Here is a 24,098-nt window from a genome sequence, read left to right on the forward strand (position 1 = left end):
GGAAGGAGAAGGAAGGTGAACAAGCCCTCTGCCCCACTCCCCACCAGCCTGGCAGGTTGCCCATCAATCTCGCAGACCCAGACCCCAGAGGTGCTGTGGCCAGTGAAGTTTTGAGCAGAAGCAGTGTGTGTGTGCGCGCTAAGTCACTTCAGTCATGTCCGACTCTCTGCAACCCTGCCCAGGGGATTCTCCCGGCAACCATACTGAAGTGGGTTGCCATTTCCTTCTCCAGGAAGTTTTCCCGCCCCAGGGATTGAACCCAGGTCTCTCATGTCTCCTGCACTGGCAGGCGAGTCATTACAGAGTCCTCTCCATCACGCCGCTAGAGCCCACAGCGAAGCTCCAGGGCTGTGGAGAGGGGACTCCCAAGTGGTTCCGATGGTTGGCATCATGAGGACCTTCCTCAGGAGGGCACTGGCAGCAGGGTGGTGGGCAGGTGCCTTGGCCACGTTTGCATGGAAGAACGTGTCAGAAACAGAGAGGAAGAGGTGTCGAGGGCCTGCAGTTACAGGGGTGGGAGTTGAGAGCACCTCAGATTGATGTTCAGTGTCAGGATAATCTCCCTTGGCTCTACACAAGGGTGAGGCTTGAGATACTCAGTTTATACATACAAAGAACCCCTTCAGTATTGTACCCTCCACCAGGTCAGTGGCCAATGAAAAGGGGATCCACCAGATTTCAGGCTGTCAGGGGCACAGCCAGAGTCTGGGGGGCACCTCTGATGAGCCATGCGGCCCCTGGGAAAGATGAGCTGGGTGTCCTCCCCTGAGCACAGTCAGGACTGGCAGCCAGTGGCCCTAGACCTGCCCTCAGTCTGTTCCTCATTGACGTTTATCCAACATGATCACTGAGCATGTAATCTGTACCAGGCACTGTTCTAGGGGCCCGAGATACAGGAATGAACAAAAAGGATGGACGATCCGACATCATGGGGTATGTGTTCTAAAAAGCGGACGGATAATAAGATACGTTTTTCAACTACCACAGTAAATCAGACAGTCCTGATCAGACAGTCCTGAGTGCTAAGGTGGAAAAGTAAAGCAGAGGAGGAGGATGGCAGAGTGTACGAAATCATATGAAACCATGGAAGGTATGGGGAAGCGGGGAGAGAAATTGCAGCGTAGGTCAGAGCCACTCTCTCCCTTGGCAAGTTTTGTGAGGAGAGGTGGATTAGGAAAAAGTCATGGGGTGGAAAACTTTGAAGTTTGGGATACTTGAATCTTTAAATTTTTTAATTGGAGGATAATTGCTTTACGATGTTGTGTTGGTCTCTGCTCTATAATAATGTGAATCAGCTATAAACAAGCATATATCCCCTCCCTCTTGAGTCTCCTTCCTGCCCCCATCCCAGCCCTCTAGGTCATCACAGCACAGAGCTGAGCTCCCTGTGCCATACAGGCAGCTCCCCACGAGCCGCTTTACACACGGTAGGGCACGTACGTTCATAGGGCACGCACGTCAGTGCTACCCTCCGTTTGCCCCATGTTTTCCTTTCCCAGCTCTGCCCACAAGTCTGTTCTCTGTGTCTGCCTCTCTGTTCCTGCCCTGCAAATAGGTTCTAGATTCCATATGTGTGCGCTAATATACAGTATTTGTTTTTCTCTGACTTACTCCACTCTGTGCAGCAGCCTCTAGGTTCATCCCCATCACTACAGCTGACTCATTCCTTTTCATGGCCAAGTAATATTCCCTTGTATATATGTACCACATCTTTATCCATTCACCTGTCGATGAACATCTAGGATGTTTCTGTGTCCTGGCTGTTGTAGATAGCACTGCTCTGAACACTGGGGTACATGTGTCTTTTGGAATTATGATTTTCTCAGGGCATATGCCCAGTAGTGGGAGCATATGACCCCATATGACCCACACACTGGGTCATGTGGTAGTTTTATTCCTCGTTTTTTAAGGCATCTCCTTGTTGTTCTCCACAGTGGCTGTATCAATTTATATTTCCACCAACAGCGCAAGAGGGTACCCTTTTCTTTACATACTCTCCAGCATTTATTGTTTGTAGATTTTCTGCTGGTGGCCATTCTGATGGTGCCTCGAATCCTTAGAGCATCAGAGCACTGATCTTACCTTCTCTCTCAGTAGAAAGTCATCTAAAATGAAAGTTCCCCAGGGTAGATCAGCTTCCAAATTGTGCTGTAGACCGAGGCCTGGGCACAGACACGAATGAGCCTGTGCCACCAAGCCCAGGAGAAGCAGTGGGGATTGGGGGTCACCAAGCAACCCTGGGGCCCTTCTCTCCAACCCTCAGACGTGAGCTGCACAGAGGGTCCCACAGGCGGTCCATGACTCCTGCTGAGAGTGGACCCAATGGCTGGAGGCCAAGAGCTGCCCTCCGAGGAGACTAGGACGGGAATGAACAAGATGGCATCTGAGCCCAGACTCTGAAGTTGCACTGAGCCTGTTTCCTTTAAAGGTGTGGTGATAACTCTGGACTTACTCTTTTGCCCCCACTTTAAAAAATCATGGTAAACTCCACATAACATAAAATTTACCATCTTAAGTAATTTTAAGTTCAGCCGTATTAACATTCATAATATCATGCAACCATCAGCACCGTCCAGAGCTCTCTTCATCTTGCGACACTGAAACCGTGCCATTAAACCATGACTCTCCGTTCTCGCCACTGCCCCCGCCCTCACTCCCTGGCCATCACCATTCTACTTTCTCTCTGGACCTATTCTCAATCACCCTGTAAAGGTTAGGGGAAACCTCTTAGAAGTCAGTGGGTGCATTTGGAGAAGGGGCCCAAATCAGGGTTCTCAGGTGGAGTTCTGCAGGGCCCAGGCCTTGGCCGAGGGCTGTCGGCTCAGCTCCACCACCGCAGGGAGAGGCCGTGGGTCCTCCCACCCCGCGTGTCCTCCAGGGGCACTGGCCGAGGCCCAGCAAACTACAAGGGGCCCCCTGCAAAGACCGCTGGACTTGCGCCACAAAATAAGAGCTTATTACTGTATGGGTTGTTTCCATTTTTATTTATTTATTTTTTATTGCTTTCGACTAGAAAAGCAAACAACTTAGGGAATTTGTGTGGCTGATAAAAAGGCAAAAAGACTAGACTGTTAGAATTTAACACATACCTACTTACCAAGCAGGATGACACTTGTCTTTACTGAAGGACTGGAGGGTGAGATGGGACCGTCTGTCTGCAGGCTGAGGTTTGCACATAGAATTTCCCGGGTGCTAAGCTTCACTGGGGTGACTGTGGAAAACTCAGGACTCATCTCCCACGTGAACTTTTCATGTGAAAGGGGGACTTGGCCATTGAGACTTCACTAATAAGTGACAATAGATGATGTGGGTAATAATTTGACATTTTTAGTGTGAAAAGTCTCTATTGAAATAGGATGCATAAATTAATCCTCTTAGGAGACCTGCAAAGAGGAAAAACAGAATGGAGAGCATGAACCCTATTAACTCACGTGTCTCAAGCCTCCAATGAAACATTCCTGAGGGAATGGGAACGAGCTGGATGCTCTGATCTGTAGGAACTCTGGGAAGCCCACAGCGTGTGTGTTGTAAAGTTGCAGAGTCCTCAGCTGATTTTATGACTGAGATTTATGTCTCCAACAAAATAAGATACATAGAAGAATCACTCTGCTAGCCTTTTCTGGAGAGGGAATGATAAGTTCTCAAAAGATACTGTTTACTCTGCCGAGTTATTTATTTTTTCTGTAAATTGTCTACATCGCCCCAGGTCAGAACTCCAAATCTGCTGTTCCCATCAAATCAGTTTCCCCAGAGAATGAAGAGTGTGGTAAATACTATGCTTAAAATTCATTGTTATCTGTTAAGAACCCAACTCAACAAGAATCACTGGAAGATTAAGAGGGTCTGTGTGGTGAAGGTGGAGCGAATGTAGAAAAAAAAGAGATCCACACGCTGATTATTTTCTAATAAAACTGTTCATTCTATCAGTAAGTAGAATTAAGTATAAACAGACAGATTTGTTTAAACCCGATTTTACTACTATTCTGTAGGTTGCCTTAACCCCATTCTGACAGAAGCTGTTAAACAAACAGTGATATTTTCACAGACAGGAAACAATTGAGCCGAAGTTAACCAGACCAACAGGATTGTTCTGTATTTAAACTTACACAGATTAAAAAAATTATATGTCTGTAGAACAGATTCACAGATTTCACAAGCTTGAATACCATCCAACAAAATGACTATTTGTCAAGAAGTATAACCGAGTTTTTAAAAATTCAAATAGAAAATAGCAGTAATAGCAGTAACTTATTCAGTGCCTACATGACAAGAGACTTTATATTAAATACAGAGTTTATACCTCTAAGCCTTCCAACAACCCTGCAAAATAGTACTAATATTCCAATGTCACAGAGGAGAAAAATGAAACTTCTAGAAAATACCTAAGATGAAATACAGTTTTACCCATGGTTAACTGATGCATAGAACCAAGATTTTACCTAAAGCTAACTCCTGTAATACTTCCCATCACTGTGTTCTATCCATTACTATAAGTAGGTAGCTGTCAACTAGATATTCAAAAACCCTAATTTTCATAAAGAAAATTCCAAATCCACAGTAAAGGGACATAAATTGATTGCAAATGTATCTGTGTGCATGATTCCCTAATCAGGTGGCACACTGGTAAAGAATCCACCTGCCAATGCAGGAGACGCAAGAGATGCGGATTCCATCCCTGGGTTGGGAAGATCCCCTGGAGAAGGAAATGGCAACCCACTCCAGTATTCTTCCCTGGAGAATCCCATGGATAGAGGAGCCTGGTGGGCTACAGTCCATGGGGTTGCAAAGAGTCAGAGACGACTGAAGCGACTGAGCCCTTCCCTAATCAACTTCCTTGATTGAATTCAAATTTAATGGACTTCTTTAAAAGGAAAACAGAAAAACTGGTTTTTATTTCCTTCTTTATTAGGTACCTGTGAGGGCCTAGGCACTATGTCAGACACAGGGATATGGAGGTACAGAGATTGCAGTCCCTGGCATTAATGCTTTAATGACAGCCTTTGTGAGCGCTGCGGCAAGTCATCACACATGATGACTTAAGAGGCCTGATAATGTAAAGGACAAAAGGGCTCTTCAGTCTTATTAGGTGTTTCAATTTACCTCTTCTAAACTCACATGACAATTAAGCAACAACGCTGAAAAGCATTTTATCCTGCATTTTAAAAACTGAAATATAGAGGAGCCTAGCGGGCTGTAGTCTTTGGGGTCACCAAGAGTTGGACAGGACATAGCAAGTAAACAACAACAAACAGTTGATTTACAATGTGGTAGTTTCTGCTGCACAGCAAGGTGAGTCAGTTACACACACACACACATCCACTCTTCTTTTAAGCTTCTGTGCCCATGGAGGTCACTACAGAGTGAAAAAAGTTCCCTGTGCTTCCGGTTCTTAGTTATCTGTTCTGTATAGAGTAGTGTATGTGTGTCAATCCCAGTCTCCCACTTGAGCCCCACCTGTTCCCCTGGTTACCACAGTTTGTTTTCTATATCTGCGTCTCACTTCTATATTGTAAATAGGTTCATTTGTACCATTTCTTTAGATTCCACATGTAAGTGGTATCCTGTTTGTCTTTGACTGACTGACTTCACTCAGTAGGACAATCTCTAGGCCCATCCATGTTACTGCAAATGGCATCGTGTTGTTCTTTTTTATGACCAAGATGTCACTGTATATATGTACCGCGTCTTCTTTATCCACTCCTCTGCTGATGGACATGAGGTTGCTTCCACGTCCTATCTACTGTAAACAAACACTGGGCACACGAATCTTTTTGAATTATGGTTTCCTCTGGCTATATGCTCAGGAGTGGGATCGTTGGATCATGTGGTATAACACTCTAGATTTTTAAGGCACCTCCATACTGCTCTCCATCGTGGCTGTACCAATTTACACTTCTACTAACAATGTAGGGGAGTTCCTTTTCTCTACACCATCTCCAGCATTTATTACTTGAAAAATTTTTGATGATGGCTATTTTAACTGTTGTGAGGTGACACCTCGTTGTAATTTTGATTTGCATTTCTCTAATAATTAGTGATGTTGAGCATCTTTTCATGTGCCTCTTGGCTCTCTGCATGTCGTCTTTGGAGAAATGTCTATTTAGATCATCTGCCCATTTTTTGATTGGGTTGTTTGTTTTTGATATTGAGCTGCATGAGATGTTTGTATATTTTGGAGATTAATCCCTTGTCGATTGCTTTGTTTGCAAATACCTTCTCCCATTCTGTGGGTTTTCTTTTCATTTTGTTTATGGTTTCCTTTGCTGTGCAAAAGCTTTGCAGTTTAATTAGGTCCCATTTGTTTATTTTTGCTTTTATTCTCATGACTCAAGGAGATGTTGCGTTTTTCTTTTTATATGGCTAGGAGTTATAAATGAAAAGTGAAAAGAACCTCGGACTGGAAGCCCATTCTATTCTCTACACACCTTGTGACCAGGCTTCTCTGCATATAAAAATGGGAATAGTAATATGAGTTTTGCAAAGCTTTTGCTCAGACTCAGCACGATATCCAAGAACTGTTATGGTCTCCTTTCCAGTCCAGTCTACAGCCCTTTCTATAGCTCTGAGTACACTGGCATCCGGTCTCTGTGAACTATTGCCTTTCTCCAACAGCTCAAAAACTTTCTGCGCTTGCATGGCTCTGTTCGGTTCCTCATCCAGGACTGCCTGGCACTCCCTTGCATATGGAAATCTCTCACTTGGAAACCTTCTTCCCAATACCCCCAATCTGAACTAAGAGCTCCCACCTCCCTTTTCCCTGAATGACAGATTATCGTCTGGATCGTGTCTTAATCCTGTCTGTTTCCTTCCCTGTGCTCTGGATGCTGCTCTCCAAAGAGCGGCGTTCGATACACGCTGAATGAGTGAGTGAATCTCTTCTCCGTTAGCACAGGGAAGGGGCTGGAAAAGAAGTCCTCTTCCTTAGACTTCATTCAGTAATTCAATTCAGTTGCTCAGTCATGTCTGACTCTTTGCGATCCCATGAACCGCAGCACACCAGGCCTCCTCATCCATCACCAACTCCCAGAGTTTACTCAAACTTATGTCCAATGAGTTGGTGATGCCATCCAGCCATCTCATCCTCTGTCGTCCCCTTCTCCCGCCTTCAATCTTTCCCAGCATCAGGGTCTTTTCCAATGAGTCAGCTCTTCGCATCAGGTGGCCAAAGGGTTGGAGTTTCAGCTTCAACTTAGTTCTGTTGTAAAAGACATACCATTTTAAAACAGTGTATTTTCCAGTGAGGGTATGATTTTCCTCCACCTAAAAGCTCAGACTCTAGTAAAGAAGTGCTTTGGAAGGATGATAGTGATCTCCAAATGTTTCTACTTGTATACTTCTATTATGAGAATATCTTTTTGTGTAATATATACAAATTTTAGTTAACCCCAAAAGAATTGATGCTTTTGAACTGTGGTGTTGGAGAAGACTCTTGAGAGTCCCTTGGACTGCAAGGAGATCCAACCAGTCCATTCTGAAGGAGATCAGCCCTGGGATTTCTTTGGAAGGAATGATGCTAAAGCTGAAACTCCAGTACTTTGGCCACCTCATGCGAAGAGCTGACTCATTGGAAAAGATTCTAATGCTGGGAGGGATTGGAGGCAGGAGGAGAAGGGGACGACAGAGGATGAGATGGCTGGATGGCATCACTGACTCGATGGACGTGAGTCTGGGTGGACTCCGGGATTTGGTGATGGACAGGGAGGCCTGGCGTGCTGCGATTCATGGGGTCGCAAAGAGTCGGACACGACTGAGCAACTGAACTGAATATACATAATAATTTATAAAGTATGCATGTATCCTACTGTACTAATATATATCATATAAGATATATAGAGAGAAAATATTTTTTAATGAAGAAATAAAACTACAGTTTTAATATTTTCTTTTTGTACCCCAATAAATGGTTTGCATGAGCAAAGACAAATCTCAGCTGAGCAGCTACATTTTCTGGTAGAAAGGAAATCATGGTTTTCTTTCTCTAGGATATTCCCTGATGTTGGCTATTTCCTCTCTCTATTCAGATTCCTCTTATGAGACCTCCAATATTCTGCATATGTTGGTGAAATAAAACAGGAGGAGGGTTTAGAGTTCTGGAGTCTCAGTCTGGAAATGTCACAGTTTGATCTCAAAATTTGCCGTGAAGTTGTAAGCATGACATTGTGAAACTCCACACATTACCCTTGAGTTCCTTGTTTGTTTTCATAGTGACCTGACTCTCATAAAATTTTACTTTTTTCTTTAAAACTCCCAGGATGTGTGGTCATATGATTCAAATGGAGAAAAACACTGTCAAAGTAATATGAAGGAATTATCACTTTTATAGTTTTTATTTAAGTAAAAAGCCCTAATAATCAGCTAACCTACTATAATTTTTATCTGTATCTTAAAGGAAAAAAATCAATAAAGATTTAAAGTTTGTTTTGAAAATGTATAAAATGTCCACAGTGTTAAAACTATTCTAATTGTGTGCAAACACACACAGAGACAGAGGGAGAAAATATCCTATGGGTATTCTCCAAAAGTTAACAAGGTAATAAAATCCCAGGATGGTGAGACTGAAGTTAAGTTTTTTCTTCTTCATGCATTTCTGTAATTTTCCAGACATCCTATATTGGCCAAGTGGCTCAGATGCTAAGGTATCTGCCTGCAGTGTTGGAAACCTGGGTTCAATCCGGGGGTCAGGAAGATCCTCTGGAGAAGGGAGTGGCAACCCACTCCAGTATTCTTGCCTGGAGAATTCCACGGACAGAGGAACCTGGTGGGCTATAGTCCACGGGTTGACAGAGTCAAATACGACTAAGCGACTAACACACTAGAATGGCCAAGTAATTTTTCTGAAGTATAGTTGATTTAACAATGTTATTGGGTTTCAGGCATACAGCAAAATGACTCAGTTTTTATACATTAAAAAAAAACACACATATATATGATTGTTTTTAAGTTGCTGATCTCAATTTCAACTGCACTTCACATATCCTGCCTTTGTACTCGTCCTCTCACAGTTACTGGCTTGGATAACGTATTTGTGTGTGATTTCCTACCTTTACTGTATGTCTGCCTTTACCCATTTCATAATGAGCTTTCCTATTTCATAATTTTCTTGTTTCTAGTTTTGACCTTTTTTTCCCCCACCTAGAAAAGTTCCTTTAGCATTAGTTATAAAACTGGTTTGATGATGCTGCGTTTTCTTAGCTTTTCAGTACAGGTTTTGATTTCCCCATCAAACCTGAACAAGGACCTTGCTGGATCGAGTACTGTTGTTGTAAGTTTTTTCCCTTTCATCACTTTAAATATATCCTGCCACTCCCTGTTGGCCTGCAGAGTTTCTGCTAAAAACTCAGCTGGTAACCTTATAGGGATTCCTTTGTATGTTGTTTATTGCTTTTCCCTTATGCTTTTAATATCTTCCCCTTATCTTTAATTTTTGTGAGTTTGATTACATGTCTTGGCATGTCCCTCCCTGGGTTAATCCTGTATGGAACTCCCTGCAGTTCCTGTTCTTGGCTGTTTTCAGCTATTATCTCTTCAGATAGTTTTAAAGGCTCCTATTAAGTCAGCTGCTTTTGCCCTGGGTCCCGGGGCACATCACACCTCGTGTGCACCCTCCAAGAGTGAGTCCCTCTCTCCCTCAGTCCTGTGGGACACTGTAATCAAGCCCCCTTGGTCTTCAAGGCCAAAAGCTCTGAGGGTTCTTCCTCCCAGTGCCAGACCCCCAGGCTGGGGAACCTCATGTGGGGCTCGGAAAGCTTACTCCTGTAGGAGAAGTCCTGAAATATAATTATCCCCCAGTTTGTAGGTCACCTATCTGGGGGGTATGGGATTTGATTATATCGGGAGTGCATCCCTTGCAGTCTTGCTGTGGGTTCTTCTTCATGTCTTTGGATATGGAATACCTTTTTTGGTAGGTTCCAGTCTCTATCAACGGCTGTTCAACAGTTAGTAGTGACTCTGGTGTGCTTGTGAGAAGAGGTGAGAACAAGGTCCTTCTGCTCTACCATCTTGTCCAGGAACCAAAGTACTTTAAAAAAAAAATGAGTAAACTAAACTAATTATAAATAATTTATGTAGGTTTCTATAATACAAACTTCCTGTAGAAAATTTTAAAAGTTTCTGGAGTTATGGGTATTGAAGAGAAGATTGTCCATTATTTTAGCTTTGGATGTGTCATAACACAATTTTTAATGTTGTTATGTTATTTCTAATGTTTCACATAAGAAAATTCCATTTAAAATCAAATGATTTAATAGTAGAACCTGCCTTATCTAGATTTTAAACACAGTTTAGATAGTGGATACGAAGAGGTGGGTTCGATCCCTGGGTTGGGAAGATTCCCCTGGAGAAGGAAATGGCAACCTCACTCCAGGATTCTTGCCTGGGAAATCTCACGGACAGAGGAGCCTGGCAGGCTACAGTCCATGGGGTCCCAGAGAATTGGACATGACTGAGCAGGCGCACACACGCAGGCAGAGCAGAGATCCAGAGGGGCCTGTAAACTAATGGAATCAAAGCAGAAAAGAAGTGCCTATATCATCAGGTCTATCTGGAGACTGTAGAGAGCCCCACGTCGTAGTCCTTCTAAGGAGAAGCACCGCCACTTAGATCGTCTGGAATCCCAGTTCCTCTCGTTATTTTCTGGCAGAGTCTCGGTTTGGCTCAGATGTCCCATGTGCCCAGGTTGGTCTGACTGTATATGTTGGTCTCTTTGCCCTTGTCACTGACTCACTTAAGTTCCAGTGGCAGGGACTGCCTAAGAGGTATTCCGTTGAGGGCATACTGGATAGACTTTTCCCTTTGCCCCTCCTTATGAAGACTGAACAAAACATTTAAACCAACTACTGAAGGCCATAGAACAATGAAGGCAAAACAGGAATTGAGTGGCTAAGTTTCTGGGGAGAGAGGAGAAAGAAGCCCTGCATTCCACCCCCCTCTCCCTCTGCCCTCCACCATCAGGACGTTCTACTTGTACCCAACAATGGTGTAAGGAGTGAAGGTGGGACAGAAAGTGACAGCTGGGCACAGGGACAATCTCTCTGGACTGGAAAAAGTTCAGGTTTGGAGTTTCCAAAGAGGATGAACAGATAGAGGTTGAGGTTTGAGGCCCAGCATGACTGAAGGGCCCAGATACTGTTGAGACCCCTCCAGGATGACTCTACTATGAGAGAAGAACAAGCCTAAGAAAGCCTAGGATCCACTCTTAGCCAAACGAGGTTGACCTGAAATTATTCTGCCTTCAGAAAAGAAATAAATCATCTTTGAATGAAAATATCATTAGTAAGAGCCTTACAATTTTTCATACACAAAGCCTGACAATGAAAAAAAAAACTGGGATTGATGGAAAAAAACCCACAAATGAATAGAAACATACATTAGACCGAGGGGTGATTGAGATATTTGAGTAATCAGACAAGGAAGTAAAAATAACTATGATCAACATGTTTAATAAAATAGCAGAAAAGTGGAGAATTTCATCAGAATAACTATAAGAATCTCAGAGGGGGCTTAAGGTTCCAGTAATGTTCTGTATCTTAATCTGTGTGGTGATGACTTGAGTGTTCTGGTAAAAATTTATCAAGCTGAACATTTTAGATTTGTGCATGTATGTTGTACTTTTTAAGAAGCTAAGCAGTAAAGTCTAAAAGAAAATGTCTGACTCACCTTTGCTGGACATCATCGTATCTGTGATCCTTCAAATTAATGAACCTGTCTTATCCATGAAGGAAGCTATTGTCGATGTGATGAAGATGGCAAAGGAGAAAACTGGAAATTACCTAGATCCAAGGGTGATATAGCAGATATTTAAAAGCAGTACACTACAGGCACCGACAAATCCGAATGCATACCACCCGTAAATCCAGTGGCATGCTTGAGTTGGTGTGTTCTATCATTTGTGAAATTACAGAACCAATGAATTAACTGTTTAGACAACAGTCCTATTAGAAGAGTAGGAGCTAGACAGCTTGGGTTTAAATTCTGGATCTTACACCTAATATCTGTGCACACTTTAATAATAAACCTTCCATGCCTGAGTTGCCTCGTCTCAAGTTGTGGACACATCACGAGCTTTATACAAGGGAATAAGTGACTTAATATAAGTTGAGAGCATAGAATAATATCTGGGACATAGTCCTTTAATGTTATTTCTGAAATGATTATTAATACTATTATTTCTTATGGATTTTTATCATGTCAAATAATAAACCTCTTCCAGTTTAGGCTCTTATTTGGATCTTCTGTTACTTGTCAAAACCATCCCAGTGCATTCATGTGGCATTCAGTAAAAAACACAAGTATAAGGCAGTTGCTAATTGGTCTTAAAATAAGAGTTTTTCTAGATGAACACTTAAGTAAGGATTCTCTCCAGCTAGTTCTTTCCCATTTTTCCTCCCATGAATCATCGTGAACATGGGTGGTGCCATGATACAGATTTCTCCACATAGCTGCTTCATTTCAGCAGTGATCCAAATACACTTTTCACATTGTCTTTTTTAAAACATTCCTGAGCCTCTCTTTCCACTGTAGAGCAGGACTAGAAGCGTAGCAGCAGAGCTGTGGAACACCTTCCCCTGACCTAGCTAGTACCTCTCATCTCTGGGATTCCTGCCAGCTGGTTTGGAGTTGTGCTCAGTTGCTATCCAAGGTTACCAACACCCATTCAAAAATTTCTTTTCTAAGACTTGGTTCTGCATTGTCATACTCTTTTTCTAAGTAATGTTACTTCTGAGACTCCTAAGGATAAAATCCCACAAGGAAAAGCTATGTTCAGGAAGATGTTCATGGCAGAGTTATTAAATGGTAAAAATTTGAAAATAATCTAGAGTCCCAATAATAAGAAAATATTTAAGTAAATCATTATATAGCTACTCAGTGGAATAATCTGTTGTCATTAAAAGGATAGCCATGTTTGGCAGAAACCAACACAATTCTGTAAAGCAATTCTCCTTCAGTTAAAAAAATAAAGGGACAGCAATGAAAACGTGTGTGTGTGTATAGCAACAAGGAATATAGTTATGATGGTGAATTTTTTATTTTTAATTGGAGGATAATTGGTTTATAATGTGGTGTTGGTTTCTGCTGTACAACATCACGCATCAGTTATGACCATATATGCCTGCCCTCATGAGCCTCCCACCCCTCTAGGTCGTCACTGAGTGCCAGGCTGGGCTGTGTTTTATAGTGCCTTCCACTAGCTGTCTAAGCTATCTGTTTTACACATGGGAGTATATACATGCCAGTGCGACTCTCTCAATTTGTCCCACCCTCCTCTCCCCTGCTGTGTCCGCAAGTCCAATCTCTGTGTCTCCATTCCATCCTTGCAGATAGGTTTATCAGTACCATTTTCCTAGATTCCATATGTATGTGTTCATATAGTATATTTTTCTCCTTCTGACTTCACTTGGTATAACAGGCTCTGGGTTCATCCACCTCACTACAGCTGACTCAAATTTGTTCCTTTTCATGGCTGGGTAATATTCCATGTATATATGTACCACAAGTTCTTTATCCATGACATAGTGCATTTTACATAGGGCATTTTAAACACAGGATGTAAAAATACAGAGAGACTCCTATGAACAACGATATGCCAAGAAAACAGACAAGCTAGGAGAAATGGAAAAATTCTTAGAAACGTACAATCTCTCAAGACTGAACCAGGAAGAAACAGAAACAGGCCAATTACCAGTGCTGAAATTGAATCAGTAATTTAAAAACTCCCAAGAAACAAAAGTCTAGGACCAGATAGCTTCACAGGGGAATTCTACCAACTATTTAAGGAAGAGTTAACACCTGTTTCTGAAATTACTTCAAAAAATTGCAGAGGAAGGTATACTGCCAAACTCATCCTGTGAAACTACCAACCATCACCCTAATGCCAAAACCAGACCAAAAAAAGAAAAATCACAAAATTACAGGGCCAATATTACTGATGAACATAGACACACAATTCCTCAAAATACTAGCCAACTGAATCCAACAATAAATTAAAAGGCTCAGACAGGAAAGGAAGCCCTCCTACACTGCTGGTGGAAATGTAGATAAGTGAAGCCTCTATGGAAAACAGTATGGAGGTTCCTCAGAAAACTAAAAATAGAGTTGTCATACGATCTAGCAATCCTGCTGCCACTGCTGCTAAGTCGCTTTAGTCGTGTTCGACTCTGTGCGACCCCGTAGACAGCAGCCCACCAGGCTCTGCCGTCCCTGGGATTCTCCAGGCAAGAACACTGGAGTGGGTTGCCATTTCCTTCTCCAGTGCATGAAAGTGAAAAGTGAAAGTGAAGTCGCTCAGTCATGTCTAACTCTTGGTGATCCCATGGACTGCAGTGCACCAGGCTCCTCTGTCCATGGGATTTGTCAGGCAAGAGTACTGGAGTGGGATGCCATTGCCTTCTCCAAGCAATCCTATGCCTAGCCATCTAGAAAAGATAAGAACTTTAATTTGAAAAGATACATGTACTCTAATATCCATGGCTCCATTCAATAACCAAAATATGGAGGTAATACGGAATATTACTCAACCATAAAAATGATATAACCACAAAAAAGAATGCAGTACCATGAATGAATCTGGAGATTGTCACAGTGAGTGAAATCAGAGAAAGACAAATACCATGTGGTATTACTTATAGGTAGAATCTAAAAAACAAAAAGAATTTATTGGTAAAACAGAAAAGCCAAAGGGGAAGGGGTGAGGGATAAATTGGGAATTTGAGATTAACAGATGCAAACTACTATACATAAAAGAGATAACAAGGACCTACTGTACAGCACAGAAAGCTATATTCAGTATCTTATAATAACCTATAATGGAAAAAAAATCTGGAAAAGAATAGTATACATACAGAAGCATAACTGAATCACTTTACACCTGAATCATTGTAAATCAACTCTACTTGAATACATCCAGGATATACACTTGTATAGAAGATGTCAGGATGTGTAAATCCAGGATATACACTTGTATAGAAGATGTCAGGATGTTTGCAAAAGCATGTGTATGCATGTCAAAGAAATACCCCAAAGTGCAAGGCATGGTAGGGTTAAGATTTAGGACTATGGGTTTTAGGGTTATTGTTCCTCTGTATAACAAATTCTCTGTAATAGAATTATATTAATCCTATTAGTGGATGTTTACAAATTAATTAGAAACAAATAGCATGTTAACATATTGCATCATCCTGAAAATATGAAACTAAAAGCCAGAAAATAGAAAGAAAGGTTGTATGAGTATCTCATATAAATCTCTATCAGATGCTTAAATTCTGTGCTATAATTAGCAGCTTTTATTAATTTCCGTGGTACCCCATTTATACAGTCAGATCTTTGGAATGTGGTCAAAGAACAAAAGTGAAAAATGCAAAGTTTCTAGCAAGCAGTCAATATCACTTTGCTCACAGGCCCCTACTGAGAGCCATTTAGGCTACAGTTCTTGGGAGTTAGAGGTTTAGGCCACAGCATGTTAAGAAGCAAGAAACTGAAAAGTGGATGGGGTTGTGAAAAGTGAAATTAGCTAGCCTGACAGCAAAGTCCAGAGGCAGAGAAAACCACCCCGATGTGGGCTAAGACATTTTCAAAACGACTTCATATTAGGGGCCAAGCATAAATTACAGTCCAGCATTTTCTGTGGCGGTTGGCTCTAGGAGTGACCTTGGAGCTCTCAGTTACAAGACACTGGCCCTCCTTGGGATGCTGTCTAGTCAGAGAAGGATGTGGAACACACATTTCAGAAAGAATTCCACTGAATATGGTTTCTTTTAAACACATATTTTTTGGTACTTGTTTTGCCTTAAAATACACACAGATGAACACAACTGCAAGGAATTGCTCCAATCTCCATTACAGGCCAAAAATGAGGAGTTAAACTTGAGCTTTTCTGAGCCAAAAAAAAAAAAAAAAGTGGCAGCCTTTTATTGAAGCTGTTCTCTCCTCAAACTTCCCTGTTTGGGGAAATTTGGTTTTGCTCTGTTACTAATAGAGTGCGATGAGAACGTGTTCCAATCTCAAGGCTTGCAGTGTGTCTTGTCTCCTGTTCCATACCTCCCTCCACCCATGCCTTTTTTTTTTTTCCTCTATACTCCATCCCCCCACGTACTTATCACAGGCTTGAGCTGTACCAGTCTGCAGGGAATTAAAACTGAGATACGTACATGTCAGATCCTATTATAGTTAACAAGAAACTTCCAGCAGGATCCCCCCAAGCACTGTAACCCCTGGCAGGCGAGCGCCCCCCTCCCAGTATCGGGGCGCCTGTGGATCACAGCCGTGGGGGCGGTTGGGAAAGTTTTAAGGTTGTTTGCTTTAATGGATTTGTTCCAAGTGAGGCGCATGTTTTTCAAAAACGAATGCCAAAGATAACAAAGAATGCAAAGGAGAGGGGAAAGGGAGACTTATCCAGAATATACGGGTGAACCCGGATAAGACTTTACTAAACAGCAGAATGTTCAAGGGCACTTGGCTCTCCACCTCATTTGGAATGACCCACGAAGACTGAGGTTAAAAACAATGTACATAATCACTTTGGAAGACGGTGATTTGGGACCCGGAATGTGTTTAACATCATCTTTGTGTCACTCGGGGGCAGAGGTCACTGCATTATTCTGTTATTTAAGCTGTTTACATCTATATTTGAGAGGTCTTTGTTGACAATTTTGTTTCCAAGTAATTTTCTAAAAACATTCTAATTACTGTTCCCTGTCATTAGCTACTGTAATTTGTTTTCAGGGCTGATGGTCAGCACTATAATTGCATTCAGAGCGCTGAATGGGTTTGCAGGATCACTTGGTCCACCTCCCTGTTCAGCATACTGCTGTTTCTTGAACCCACTTTAGATTTAAAAGAGTTATGTCATTTACATCTTTAAAGAAGATAATGGAAGATGATTATTTTCTCCTATTATCATTTAGCATTTGCATAGCACTTCCATTTCCAAAGGCATTACAATCATTTATTCATTACCCAGCCCTGCACCCTTAAGCCATATGGAGTCTCTCTGATTTCTAGATAAGCCACTGAGGCTGGGGAAGGGCTGTTGCCGAGTGAGAAGTTCCTCCTTTCCTGTTAGGATTCCCACCCTTTTCCCAGGCCACCCCACCCAACTGGGATCTGCACAGGCTGGCCTCATTGCTGTGTTTGAAGTTTTGTGTTTGATGTTCTCTGAATGTGTGTATAAAATACATTCCAAACTCACATATAGATTGCTTTGGGATTATTTGATGTTTGGGATTTTCCCTGTACTGTTCACTCCCATTCGTTCATTTGCCCCTTCATTAAAACCTGTGTCAAGTGGCCCCTCTATGTCAGGCAGTGAGCTAGGCTCTGGGGAGCGGGGAGCTTCCGTTTCACCATGCAGATCATTAAGAATAAAGCTGAGAATACTGCTAGATGTGGCATGGGATGGAGTCTGAAGAAAATACCTTGGGAGAGGCAGTGGAGTTTCTTGGGAGGGCAGGGGCCACATTTTTTGAGCTGGAGGTTGGAGGCTCTGGTTGATGTGTGTGTTTTGGGTGGGAAGTGGTGGGGGTGGGGGGGCACACAGGGTAAAGAAGAGATGGAAAGAAATAGGATTATTCCAGGGAGAAAAAAAACAACAGCATGGAAATTGGGAACTCAGGGGGAACAGTAAGTCACTTATTTGCCCTGATTAAAGGGCTTGTTGTAATGAATGATGGTAATGAGGCTGGAAAAATGGTTTAGAGGAACATTCTGGGTGGTCTTGAATTGTCTGCTGATCAGAGTGAGCTTCTCCATTAAGCTCTGGCTACAGCCAGTTAGACTATAAGTGATTGGAAGTAGCCAGAAATATAGGGAAAGTAGTAATAGGTTTGGTTACACACATGGTATCAGAGAAAGTCACACAGATTAATTATGCAGATGAAAAACCAGTAACCAAGCAGCCAAGAGAACCAAAGAAAGTCAAGAGAATCGACTTTAGAAAGGAAAGTTAAGGGTTGATTATATGGAAGACTATAGATAGAAACAAGATCGAGGGGAATTTTCTATCAATAGATGTATCTTAAACAGCATGGGCTTCTCTCAAGCATTTACTTATTGTAGGTGATGAAAAGGCTAAATACTCTGAATTTCAGTTCTTATTTACTCACAGATCCTTCTGTCTCTCCTCCCTTCTGACTTTATCTCCACCTTGCATTCTGCATCACATTGGCGCCAACCACCATTGCATACCAACAGGAAGTCCAGACGAAGCAGTGATACATGCAAGGGACATGCAGGATGTTGGGAGTGTGGGTCACCCAGCTTTTAAGTGTCCTCAGAATCAGGAAGCTCCCTTTATGATAGGCCCTCCACACCCGCTCTCAGCCTGTAGACACTAAAGACCTGGCCTGTGATCCACAATCTTGCTTTATGAAGTTACAAAATATAATAAAGTTGGAACAACTCCCACCTGATTGAGCATCTGCTGTGTGCCAGGTCCCAAACTGAGCGCTCACTGGCATTATCTCATCTGATTCTCCAACTCTGTTAGTAAGCCGCTTTATACATACGGGAAGAGAAGCACAGAGAGGTTAAGTCACCTGTTCAAAGTAGTCCAGGTTTTAAGAGGTAGATCTGTGTGTCTCAACAAACGTGCCGTTGAAGTTATCATTACTCCATGCTAAAGACACACTGTCCTAGGTATCCTCTAGATAAGGATGAATTAGGCTACAGCGTAATTTTAAACAGAGGAACTTTACTTACTCAGAATGAAAGATCGGTGAGTGAGGTATTAACATAAATTAAAGTCATTGATAAGTAAAATGATGGTCCTTCAAACACCAAGTCTTTTAACTACTTACACTTTCTGGTGAAGGTCTTTTCCAAAAGGTCCTGGGCACTTCTGTGCATCAGTTAATAGAACACAGTGAACGAAGCTGACTGCTTCTAGGAGGTTTGTTTTTGAGACGCTGAAAGCATTTGTTTTTGCACTGAGGGTATCAGTGCGGCTACTAGAAATCAGCCGTGGGTGTCCCTTATGTGGGTTTTCACTGAATGCCACACCTCCCCCCCGACCCTCCACACGTTATGGGTTGAATTTCATCCCCCCACAATTCATCTGTTGATGTCCTAACATGTAATACCTTAGAAAGTGTTAGTCACTCAGTGGTGTCTGACTCTTTGTGTCCCCCTGAGCCACCAGGAAAGCCCTTAAACTGTGACCTTATTTGGGAACAGGGTCTTTATAGAGGTAAACAGGTTAATATGAGGTCATTAGGATAGCCCTCAACCAGGAAAGGGCTTCCCTGGTGGCTCAGGGATAAAGAATCTGCCTGCCAATGCAGGAGAAGTGGGTTCGATCCCTGGTCGGGAAGATCCCCTGGAGAAGGAAATGGTAATCCACTTGACTGATGGTGCCTGGGAAATCCCATGGACAGAGGAGCCTGGTGGAGGCTACAGTCCATGGGGTTGCAAAAGAGTCGGACACAACCGAGCAACTAAACGACAGCAGCAACAAATCCAGCGTGACCAGTGTCCTTAAGAAAGGAGAAACCTGGACATGGACCACTTACGGAAGGGAGACAGACAGAGAAGAGGGTCATCCATTAGCCAAGGTGAGGCCAGGAATAGATCCTTTCCTCACAGCCTTGAGAGGGAACCAGCCATGCCAACACCTTGATTTTGGACTTCCCAGCTTCCGTGTGGGGCCATAGGCTCCTGTCATTCCTCATCGGTGTGCTCTGGCACAGCAATCCTGACAAACTAAGACACCTACTCCAACCCCAAACATGATGAGAGCTGGAATTCCTTTTTCCTTCCTCAGGTTCATCACAGAAGAACCAACAGAACTGACAGCACTCTGATGAGCTGTCACTTCTTTGAATCAAGTACCAGCCATTGAGCTTGTCCTTAAAGAGTTTCCTTTGAGTTGACTGGGCTTTTCTGGTAGCTCAGCTGGTAAAGAATCCCCCTGCAATGCAGGAGACCCTGGTTCGATTCCTGGGTTGGGAAGATCCCCTAGAGAAAGGGTAGGCTACCCACTCCAGTATTCTTGGGCTTCCGTCGGGGCTCAGATGGGAAAGAATCTGCCTGCAATGCAGGAGACCTGGGTTCGATCCCTGGGATGGGAAGATCCTCTGGAGGAGGGCATGGCGACCCACACCAGTATTCTTGCCTGGAGAACCCCCATGGACAGAGGAGCCTGGCGGGTTACAGTCCATGGGGTCACAAAGAGTTGTATACGACTGAGTAGCTAAGCACAGCGCAGCTCAAATGATTGAGTGTATAAAACAGGTATTTGAATACCACTTTTCCTGAATTAAAAGGGAATGAGTTACCTACCATCTGTAATGTTGGAGCCTGATCTGCACCGTAGCAGGGGCTGATTCTGACACAGACGGACTCTTCTGTGACATGACTGCAGAATGCCAGTAGGATTCCAAACGAATCTTAAAACAAGTATATGCAGCTTCTTGCTTAAGATGTGTAAATAAACTGGCAGCCAAGTCAACAGCCCCTTGTCTATTCCTTTTTTTTTTTTTAAGTAATTTTCAAGACAAGCTCAAACATAACTCTCACAGTTGGTTACTAGAGGAGTTAATGACTCCAAGCTCAAAAGGAATGACTTTTTTGAATTATCCATTTGACAAAAGTCTCCCTAAGGCAACACTTTTACCCCATGCCTGCTCCCCCAGTTGAAGACAGTGATGGTGTATTAATTACTTGAAGCCAGATCCCAGGAAGCACTAACCCTTGCCCTTTCTTTTTAAGAACACTGAGTTCACATTGGAAGACAAGAAATTCTAGAAGTTACCTAGAAGCTTCTCGTTATGTGAACTGAAAGTTTCCTGGTAAATCTTTTCTACAAACTATCCAAATTAAGGACCTTTCATCTCAGTAAGACTGATGTGCTATAAAGGAGGCAGTTTGTTCCCTACATGAAAAGATTTAGAGAGTTAACAAAACCATGTTCCTTTCCAATGCATTGCCTTCATTGGCTTGTTGCAAATATCAGAGTTTCACAATAATACATCAGTTTTAGAGTAAAGCACTGCCTTTGCTGCTGCATCAGGATGTACCATGCCAAGAAGAAGTTAACTTCTGGTTCTTACTGGAACCCACTCACATGGAAGGAGGTCCAGCAAAGACAGATCAGAAGGGCCCCGCCAAGCCCTGGAGCGTGAGGCTTAGTTTTGCAAAGATGAACAGGACAACGGGTAGCAGAGGACACTCTCTTGGCAGGGTACTAAAAGTCGAATCAGGGCTGGCAACCTTTTTTGGCAAGAAAGTCAGGCTTTCAGATCCTCCTTTTGGGAGTCAAACAATTCATAGTTTGGTGGTGCTTCATGGGTAAGGAATCCATTATTGGATCAACAGGTAACATTTTAAGTTGCTTGCACATTGGTAGAAATTAGATTTCTTTTGTGTCTAATTTTCTATGTGATCAAAATGATGCTAGTTGCATGTGAGGACTGGCCCCCAGAGGGGTTTGGAGTGGGCAGGGCCACCAAAAAGAGGAAACTGAAGACAAATATCTAGCCTCCATAACTGTGAAAAAATTAAATTTCTGTTGTTTAAACCATCCGTTTGTAGTACTTTGTTACAACAGCCCTGGCAAACTAATCCATTTGCCTTGCTGTAGTCTCTCTATATTTGTGTGAAGCTCTGGAAAAGATTGGAAATGCCTTTCTCCAAATACTTTGTTTCTTTTCGTGTTGAGTTACAACTATAAACTCAGCCCACATCCAACCCTATTGGAACATTTGAGGTATGTTAAAATATATCTGTTTTATTCTTGATAAGACACTTGTCAAGACTGTCATTGAAAACATATTCCTATAATCCTATGTAAGGAGAGTTTATATAGCCAGAGATGATAGTAACTTATCTGTCAGTACTTAAAATGCACAGACTCAATTCTTATGACAGTTCTATTATTCGAATTGTAAAGCAGACTAATGAATAGTTACTGTTGTATCTCTCTTTACATGAGAAAGATGAAGCATAGAGAAGTTAGGGAGTTTCCTTAAGATCATACGACTAATAACTGAAGAAGAGGGGTTTAAATCTCTGCAGTTAGATACTGGAGTCTGAACTTTTAATCACTCTGCTATTCTGCCAAGACATTTAATTATAGCAATAGAAAAACAAAGATGGAATCCCACCTCACACCATATACAAAAGTAGATTAAAAACCCAAATGTAAGAGCAAACTATAAAACTCCAAGTAGAAAACGTAGCCATGTCTTTTCTGTATGTCCTTAAGCAATGATTTCTTGGACATGATACCAAAAGCAAAACAAGTGAAAAAAAAGTTCGACTTTTATCAAAATTTGCACTTCAAAGACAGTATCAAGAAAGTTAAGACCATCCATAAAATAGGAAAAAAATAAACAGTATATCTGATAAAGGTCTAGTATCAAGAATATATAAAGAACTCTTAAAACTCAACAACAAAAAGACAAATAACCCAATTAAAAAGTAGGCAAAGAACCTGAATAGATATTTTCCCAAGGAAGATACACAATAGCCAACAAGTGTATGTAAAGAGACTGTACATCATTAGTCTTTGCTGCTGCTGCTGAGTCACTTCAGTCGTGTCCGACCCTGTGCGACCCCATAGACGGCAGCCCACCAGGATGCCCCGTCCCTGGGATTCTCTAGGCAAGAACACTGGAGTGGGTTGCCATTTCCTTCTCCAATGCATGAAAGGGAAAAGTGAAAGTGAAGTTGCTCAGTCGTGTCCGACCCTCAGCGACCCCATGGACTGCAGCCCTCCAGGCTCCTCCGTCCATGGGACTTTCCAGGCAAGAGTACTGGAGTGGGGTGCCACTGCCTTCTCCGTCATTAGTCTTTAGGGAAATGCAAATCAAACACATGAGGTGATACCACCTCACACCTTCTAGGATAGTCTTTTTAAAAATTAAAAAGACAATAACCAGTATTAGGAATAATGTAGAGAAATTAGAACCTCTTATGGGAAAGTAAAATGGTACAGTTGCTGTAGGAAACAGTATGTCAGTTCTTCCAAAAGTTGGACATAATTACTGTATAACCCAGAAGTTTTACTCTTGGGTATATATCCAAGGGAACAGAAAACATATTTCTGCACAAAAACATTTTCGTGACTATTCATAGAAGTATTACTCATAACTGTCAGAAGCTGGAAACAAACTTAATGTTCATCAGCTGACTAATATAAAAACAAAAGGTGGTATATCCATACAATGGAATATTATGCAGTCATAAAAAGGCATTACTTACTGATACATCTGTACCACAGATGAACCTTGAAAACATTATGCTACATGAAAAAAGCCAAACATGAAAGGTTGCATATTGTATGATTATATGAAGTGTCCAGAATAGACAAATCTAGAGAGACAGAAAATAAATTAGGGATTGTCAGAGACTGAGTGAAGAGGGAATGAGGAATGACCATTAATGGGTTAGGGTTTCCTTCTGGGACAATGAGAGTGTGATGGTTGCGTGCATCTTTGTGTCTATATTCAAACCACTGAATTGCACACTTTAAAAGAGTGAATTTAATGGTATGTGAATTAAATCTCTCTAAAAAAATGCAGTCTAATAAATTTTAGTCAAGATAAAAACAAAATAATTTCAGATGTGCTATATTTATTAGAGAATGTGTTGGAACAGGTCTGTCCCTTTCCATTAATACATATGTACATTAAAAATAATTTTAAAGCTCCAAAGGCGGCCCAAAGTGACTTAAAATAGCAGTCATCATAGTGGTAAATAGTTATGTGGAAATAGTTGGAAAACCAAGTTATTATGTGGAAGAAGAAAATTTCAGCTTTGCTTTAAAACTTCCTCCAAGTAATTAAGAACTAAAACTGACCAGATTTAAAATACATTTTTAAAAAATTCAGTAAATTCTAATAAGATTTATAGATATTGAAAATGTAGAATTTGGGGCTTGGACTCTGCCAATAATAAAAGACACTGGGCAAGTTTCTTAATCTCTCTGAACATGAGTTTTCCTATTGGTAAAATAGGCAAAATATCTCCCTTGCAGGGGATTTGTCAACATTCAGTGAAATAAGTTGAAAGTGCCTGATGTATATAGTTCATTTCACAGGGGCTGTGGTGATGGTGATGGTGGTGATAATGATGATGAGGGATGCAAGGGTCCCAGATGAGCTAAGTTC

The 24,098-nt window shown here is 41.9% G+C and overlaps 1 long non-coding RNA gene across 1 annotated transcript; it reads right to left on the minus strand.

Moving 5' to 3' along the window:
• Nucleotides 1-231: 231 nt before the first annotated feature.
• Nucleotides 232-20,387, minus strand: LOC112443851 (uncharacterized). Its single transcript, XR_003032255.2, has 3 exons — nucleotides 18,398-20,387; nucleotides 11,656-11,768; nucleotides 232-10,018 (listed from the first exon to the last, which is right to left on the minus strand). It is a non-coding gene; the product is annotated as an uncharacterized lncRNA (long non-coding RNA).
• Between the last annotated feature and the right edge of the window lie 3,711 nt (nucleotides 20,388-24,098).

Source organism: Bos taurus, chromosome 23, assembly GCF_002263795.3.
Source record: "Bos taurus isolate L1 Dominette 01449 registration number 42190680 breed Hereford chromosome 23, ARS-UCD2.0, whole genome shotgun sequence".
Taxonomy (NCBI): Eukaryota; Metazoa; Chordata; class Mammalia; order Artiodactyla; family Bovidae; genus Bos; species Bos taurus.